The sequence below is a fragment of the Miscanthus floridulus genome, chromosome 10, assembly GCF_019320115.1.
Source record: "Miscanthus floridulus cultivar M001 chromosome 10, ASM1932011v1, whole genome shotgun sequence".
Taxonomy (NCBI): Eukaryota; Viridiplantae; Streptophyta; class Magnoliopsida; order Poales; family Poaceae; genus Miscanthus; species Miscanthus floridulus.
The window spans coordinates 3,727,799-3,735,765 of NC_089589.1; the positions used below are offsets into that span (position 1 = coordinate 3,727,799).

Below are 7,967 nucleotides of genomic sequence, written 5' to 3' on the forward strand. Positions count from 1 at the left end.
TGATACCAAATGTTAGCAAGGGGCAAGGATAGGAGAAATTGAGGCAGGGAATCAGACGAACAGCACAGAAATTGGGTTAGGGGAAATAGGCGAGGAAAGATTGAGTGCTTGAGAGTTTAGAGTTGTTACATGAATCATGATGCCCCTCACGCTCTCTCTCTCTCTCTCTCTGGTTCTTATATCTCTTACACGGCAATTGCCCGTAGGTGCACGTAGGCACGCTCTCACATCCACTCATCGCCAGCCAAGCGAATATTGGGCCGACGAACACGTGATCCGACCCGAGGTCCATGGGCTTCCTCATCCGAAGTAGCTGTGGTAGTTGGGCCGCCAACAATCACCTCCCAGATCTCCATGGCTTCGAAGTTGCACTGCATCAGCATGGCCCACTCCGAGTGGTTGGAGCGTGTGAGCATTGGCCACATGAGCGAGCTCTCCCGGACTCCTCCCGCCGCGACGCTCGGTGACGCGCCGTCGCCCATCTCCACCTCCGGTCGCCTTCTTCTAGGAACGACGTGCTTCTTGCGGGCAGGTTCTTGCGGTGGGCTAACCGATCCGCTATAGAACATACACCTTCAAGCTCTGATGCCAATTGTTGTCGCCGGCTGCCGGAATTGCTGCTCGACGAGGATCGGCAACGACGCAAGACGCGCTCTGGAACACACAATGTCGTGCTCTCTCTCACGTACGCGAATTGTGTGGATCTCAACCGAACGTGAGGAAATGGCACTGCCAATCGTTGCAGCTTTTCTGGTTGTTTTCGTTCCCTTTTATTCTCGGTGTTTACACGGTCCAAGGACCCACGATCGCCCCGCCATGCGCGCTCACGCTGCATCGTGCCCGCCTAACGCGCGGGAACGCTCTTCATGCGCGACATGGCGGTGATCACTACTGGCCGCACCGTGAACGCAGCACGGTTCTGGCTTGTACACCGCTAGGACACATGCAGCTAGCTAAAAAATGGTAAGACAAACATGCACTACAACTGAATTACATGAATGCTAATGCAAGAACGTGCACGGGATTAGCTCAACAAGATGGTGATTAGCTTCAATGGCAAGGTAAGGGAGCACATCCACGGTGACTTACCCCTGCAGTATTCAGAGCAGAGAACACGCACGGCATGGAGTCAAGACACGTCAGGATGGCTGGAGCGGCTCTACACCACCGGAAGTCGACCGTGAGGTCGGATGGCCGGTCTTAGTCTGCCATGAGGTCGCGACGGTGTCTGCTCGTGCGAGCTCCCTGGCAACTAGAAAGAAGCAACGGGAACACCAGGGATCAGAGAATTTGCGAGAGGGCGAGACAGAGAGAACGAGATGCGTTGCTCACGTTCACGGGAGGCTCTTTGAACCATTGGCTGCAACGCAGAAGTGACGGAGAGGGAGATCCCGCTGCAACGGCGGTGAAGTTCCTGGCGACGCGCAGACGTGAAGCTATATATCGGCGTGCCGACTCGTCCACAGCGTCGACGTCGGTCGTCCGGGGCGAAGCAAAGATTGATGAACTTGGGCGGCGGCGCTTTGACGACGAGAGCTAGGGCATGGGATGGATGAGAAATTAATGGAACAGGACAGGATACGTAGTGCCTGGGTTTATCATGGCTAAGATACACATCTTCACGTGCGAGTCTGAGTCGACGTGGTGATAGAGTCCATCTTGAACACGGCAGTGGTGGTGGTTCGCTGGCACCTGGGGATCGGCGGCAAAAGGGCAGGCCAGCCTGGGAAGGCCTGTCTAATGCTCAGGAGGACCCCGAGAGAACTACTGGTGATCCCGAGACAAATATTGGAGATCGATTAAAGGATGAGGCACGCACAAATAAAATATCTTGAGCTCACGAAAAGAAATTTAGAACATCTAAAAGAAACTGATTATGCAGCAAGAAATACAAAGTTTCACCGAGGAGAGATAATAGAGGGAGATTGATAGATGATGATAAGAAAAGGATTTTGGAAAGCTCCACGCATATAAAAGGATTAAACTGCAGAAACAAGGAATTTTGTTTCACCAAAAAGACAGAGGCATGTCGAATAAAGATAACACATTTTGAAAACTTTATGCACTCACAACACAAACTCAAGTAACAAGCATACATCATATCACCAAAAGCCTGTAAAATTGATTTCGAAAAATTAGGAAAACCATTTTTTTATAACTAAATTTGTGCTAGCTCGAACCAAACTTGGTAAATTTTATCCAAATATTAAAACAATTTATTTTATTTAGTGTTTTCTATTCACAACCCAAAATTAGAAATTTTGGGGTGTGACATTAACTGCCCTACATCACCACATCACCACTTGTTGAGCTTCTTAGCCATGGCGTCCACATTCTTAGTGAGGTTGTCAAGCTGCACAGCCATGGCGTCCATATTCTTATTGAGGTTGTCTACCTTCACAGATGCAGCTTCAACCTGCACAAACTTGTTTTTGAGATTGTCGACAGCCCAAGCTAGAGCGCGGAGCTTGTCCAATATGGGGGCAGTATCCGTTGCATCCAGGGCGTCCATGAGGTTAACTGGTGACTTGGAGACCTGTGGAAGAGAAAGCATAGTAGTATTACTAGTAGTCAATAATAGTAGTTGCTAGAACAAGTTTTTGCTGTTCTAATTTCTAAAATGCATAATATCTACCCAACCTTTCATACTACAAAGTTTTAGGTCTCGTTGAGCTCTGCAATTTGATAAAGGGTGTGTCTCCATATGAGATTTTTTGGTATTTTCAAAACTTTGAATAAAAAAGTTAACAATAACAAACTAGTAGATTGGGTTGGGCACAACAACTTTGATATTAACCATGTACACATTCAAGGTGGTTTAGAAATTTTAAATATTGAATTTCAAAATCTCAGAACTTAAGACACATATTTGGGACTTTAAACAACTTCAACTCAAAAAACTTTCAACTACAAAGTTGTAGATTATATTGAGTACTACAACTTCGGTATATATGACGGCAACATCTGAAGTTATTTGGAACTTTTACATTTTAAATTTCATATTATGATAAATTTAAACAATATTTTGGGATTCTATATAGTTTCAACAAAACTTCTCAACTACAAAGATGTATATCCTTTCGCAAGCTACAATTTTAATATAAAATTTGTCTTTATTCAACTTCATACAAAAAAGTTACCAACTATTTTTGGGTGCAACTTGGGGATTTTTAAGTGTCCACCTCTATTAATCTATTTCTAGAGGCGGACCCTTAGTATGCATCCCTCTGGTATTAGCGATTTTAGAGAAAAGAATTTTAAGATGCCCACATCTATTAATCGATAAACAAAGGTGGGGCCTTAGAACGCCTGTCTGGTTAACCAACTATAAACAGCGATGGTCACCTTAAGATGCCTATTTTTTAAAGAGGTGGGCTTTTGCCTAGAGACCACATAACCAATTATGAAGGCAGTCCGAAGATGTGGCTGGTCCAGTTAATCAGAGAGATTTTCTCCTAAAACCATTTTTCTAGTAGTGGGCTTGAACTTTAAAAAAGGCAGGACTCTTAAGAGTTTTGTCTTTTATAAATAGACTCTATTTTCACAAGGTAGTTCTCTGAAGAGGTCTGCCTATTTAAATCAGTTTACAGAGGTGATCATTATTTGGGTATCTCCTAGTAGACTAAATTTGAAATTGACTAGTATTACGAGAGACACTAATACTTTTCTACCGCTTTTATAATAAAAGGGGTCGTCTCCAAAAATTATTTTTATGCAAATGTCTTCGCAATGCCATGGCCATATATGGGCATTACAACTTTAAAACTTGTCAAGCACTACAACTTTAGTATATGAGATGTCTCTGTCCGAGATTGTTTTGAAATTTTAGTAATTTGAATATCAAAATATATGAATTTAAATTAAATAACTAAGACTTTAAATAACTTTAAATAAAAAATTTATCATTAAGAAACTTGTAGATCAGGTAGGCCACTGCTACTTTGTAATTAGCCATGTGAACAATTAAGGTCATTTGGAAATTTTAAATTTTGATTTTTTGAATTTAAACAACTCCGACTTTAAAGCTTTTTAACTACAAAGTTGTAGATTCTACTAAGAACTATAGCTTTAGTACAGACCATGTTAACATCCGAGGTTGCTCAAAAATCTTAAATTTTAAATTTGAACATTCGAGAACTGAAAACAACATTTTGGGAAACTAACCAATTTCATATCAAAAATTTCTCAACAATAAAGTTGTATATCACATCGAGGGCTACAATTATGATGTAAAGTTCGTCTTCATCATAGTTCATAGAAAAAGTTATGAACTTTTTAACAGCAAAAAGTGTACCACAACATTTGGGCATCAAGATTTGGACCCCACCATGGGGCTATGGGCATCAAGATAATCGAAAAACAACATTTGGGTTATCGCATTTGGACTCCGTGCAAAGAAAGAAGTGTGCTGGACCTATTATGTCGAAACCGGCGGTTTCCCAAACCGGCTAAGCTAGTTTTCCTGGATTCTGAGACCGTTTGGAGTCCAGATTGGTTTTGGCTCGTGTTTTCACGTGGGAAACTTAAAGAAGTGTCTTAAACATGTTTCCTACTCGGATAAGACCAACCCCTTATATATCGAAGGATCACGGTTGATTGAGAGCTTCAACATCTAATCGTTCAAATAACATCTGTTACTCCTTTTACCCTAACTTTTCCAACGTCCTATTGTTCTGCGCGTCTCTCAACGAGATTCGGCGGCATTCTAGGTGGTCTTGTCGACCCTAGGACAAAACCTTAGCGGTCATCTCCTTGACAGGTCTTTCTAGGAGGTGTTCTCAAGTTCTTTCGGCAAAGAACGGGCTTGAAATAGGCTCTACCGACTTGTTGGTCAGTACTTGCTGATTTCAGAGTTACAAGCTGCGTGATAGGTCATTGGGCCACCTGGTGCATTCTAGGCCTTGCTATTGTGTGATCCGAGATTCAATTAGGCATCAACATATTTTTTTTTGATGCAACTATGTGTAGACGCAGGGTTTCTTTATATGCCCGCCTTTATTGATCGATTTCTAGAGACAGACACTTAGTATGCCTGTCTATGTTAATTGTCATTTTCAAAGATGGGCATATGTTAATCGATTAACAGAGGTGGTCGCCTTAGGACATCGTGGCTCTGTTAATAGTCAATTAACAAATACGGTCACCTTAGCATGCCTGGCTCTCAAAATAATTAAGAGGTGGGTATTTGCCTGGAGGCTGCATGACCATTTATAGAGGTAATCCTTAGATGTGTCCATCTCTATTAATAAGAGAGGTTGTCTCCTAATTTATTTTTGAAGTAGCGATACCATGATGTCCGTTCCATAGTCTTATGTGCATGCACTCGTCAAAAATCTTCCTACTGCTTACCTCCCCATGTGGAATGGGCCTATATACGCAAAGCACATGTATTTCACTTTTATTCTCACTTCATGTGAAATGGTTAATCCAGAGGAGAGTTCTTTGGAATGATAATGATTATAAGCTATGCTAGCCCGAACCTCTTTAAATAACCAAGGTGACACTAAAACACAACACACATGGATACAACATGACGGACCAGAAGACACTAATGGGCGAAGGTATTACACCTACTGTGCACTTAGGGTTAAACATCAATTGTTAGGATGTGTTTTCATTTTAATTGTCAATCCCTCATCCCCCACTACACATAAACACACACACTTTCATTTTTATCTTTCAGTTTCCAGGGAAATAGTATATATGTTGCTGGTAATATGAAGAGCATCCATGCTTTCCATAATGAACATATCATATACGTACCTGCAGGCCAATTAGATCTTCTGGCAGATCAGAATACATTGACATTTCATCAACCCTAGGTTCTAGCTCTTCAAGTTCATCGATAATGTCCTTTATTTCTGGCCTTTTATCCTGATTTTCATCTACACATCTTAATGCTATGTCGATGCATCCATGCTTTCCATAATGAACATATCATATACGTACCTGCAGGCCAATTAGATCTTCTGGCAGATCAGAATACATTGACATTTCATCAACCCTAGGTTCTAGCTCTTCAAGTTCATCGATAATGTCCTTTATTTCTGGCCTTTTATCCCGATTTTCATCTACACATCTTAATGCTATGTCGATGCACCTCTTCACTGGTGAAATGTCTATTTCCCGTGGTGATGAATGCCCCGACGTGCCCTGCAGCTTTCCTTTCCAGTTTGTAGTTACCTACGAAATGGGATCATGTAGTTAGAGCAACTCCAACAGCTTGGCTATTCTGGTTGTGGAGGCTATTTTGAAATCTGTATAGCAAAAAATAGATTCCAACAGATGTGCTATCTGATTTTGTAAAATAGGAAGATGGCTACCCCTTGATTTTCGGTGGCCATATATAGCTAACCACGGGCGCTCGCTGCCTGACTTTGTAAAATAACAAGATTGTTGTGGAGCTCTTCTTTTTTGAGGAGTTTTCTATTTTACAAAATGGCTAAACAATAAAAATTTGGCTACTAATTTTAGCCAAGCTGTTGGAGTTGCTCTTAGATGGCAGTTACACTCAGATATATCTAAGTAGTACTTAAAACACATAATATTCACAAATCTCTGTTCATGATACGGAGAACAATTTTCCTTACGAGTTCAATAAACTGTTTGGGAGGCATTGTACTACGGTCGTAGATGCCATTATTTCCAGCCATTATTTTTATCATGATTACTCCCAAACTGAAGACGTCAAACTTCTTTGATATAGCGCCATCAAGTATGTATTCTGGTGGCATGTACTCACTGGACCATAAGAAGCATAAAAGATATTAAAAATAACCACACTTTTTTGTTGGCAAAGTGTTACAAGAATCAATAGCTCAGAACATGATAGCCCAACTTACAGTGTTCCCTTGCGCATTTCAGTTTGATGGGTTATTGTTGAAGAAACAAGCCTAGACAAACCAAGATCTCCAATCTTTGCCGTCATCATCTTGTCCAGCAAAATATTAGCAGGTTTCAAATCAAGGTGGTAAATAGGTTTTCCCTGTGCACTATGTAGGTGGTGTAAACCCTCACAGGTACCTTTAATTATTTTGAAGCATGTGGGCCAGTTAAGACCACAAGATTCATCTGCAATGGGAAAATGAAAAACACATAAGGTCTATCGAGTTTGAATACGTACACCGATTTAAACTAATTTTATCATATTCGACGTACAAAACCATCAATAAATTAAATAAACTAATTTTCTCCTCAGTCCTATAATCGCACGCATGCCATATTCCAGAATACAGTATACCTGAAATGTGATTCTCAAGGTTTCCACCTTCCATATATTCGAAGCAGAGAACTCTCTCCATTTCATGAGCAGTAATTAGCTTCCCCTCATGAGGGATGAACTTACGATGTGATTCATGGCAGTAGCCAATTAACCCAACGATATTGGGATGCCGTATCTTGCAAAGGTTACGGAATTCACTGTCGAACGCTTTATCATCAAGTCCCTGCAGCTGACCGAAGCCTCTTCACAGCAATCACTTGGTCCATTATACAGGCCCTGTTGTGATCAAACTAGTTAGTATAGATGCATAAGGAGTGGTGCCAAAATAGGATTATTACGTTGTAAATAAATTATTAGATATACCTTGTAGACAATTCCATAACCCCCACTACCAATCACCCGATCAATTCCAAAATTGTTGGTAATATCTTGAAGCATATGGAATTGAATGTCCATGTTCTCCCCCACAAGGCCCATCTTGGATCTCTTGTTCCTGAGACACAAAAGGCCTTTTCACACAAGACTTCAATCCAGCCTATGCTAAATAGATTCACAAAGCGTAACAGGCCGCAGCCTCCCACCCCACCACCGCCTCCCACTACCAACCGCAGCCGCTGGCGACACTCCGCCTCGCCGCACCACACGCCATCCACCATGTACCGCACTCTGCAAAGCTATCATCACACCAACCATCATCCCCGCCCCTGCTCCACCCAATCGCTGTCTCCACCCACCACGGCCAGCA

The 7,967-nt window shown here is 41.9% G+C and overlaps 1 pseudogene; it reads right to left on the minus strand.

Moving 5' to 3' along the window:
• Positions 1-2,007: 2,007 nt before the first annotated feature.
• On the minus strand, positions 2,008-7,488 carry LOC136487878 (cysteine-rich receptor-like protein kinase 44; annotated as a pseudogene).
• Between the last annotated feature and the right edge of the window lie 479 nt (positions 7,489-7,967).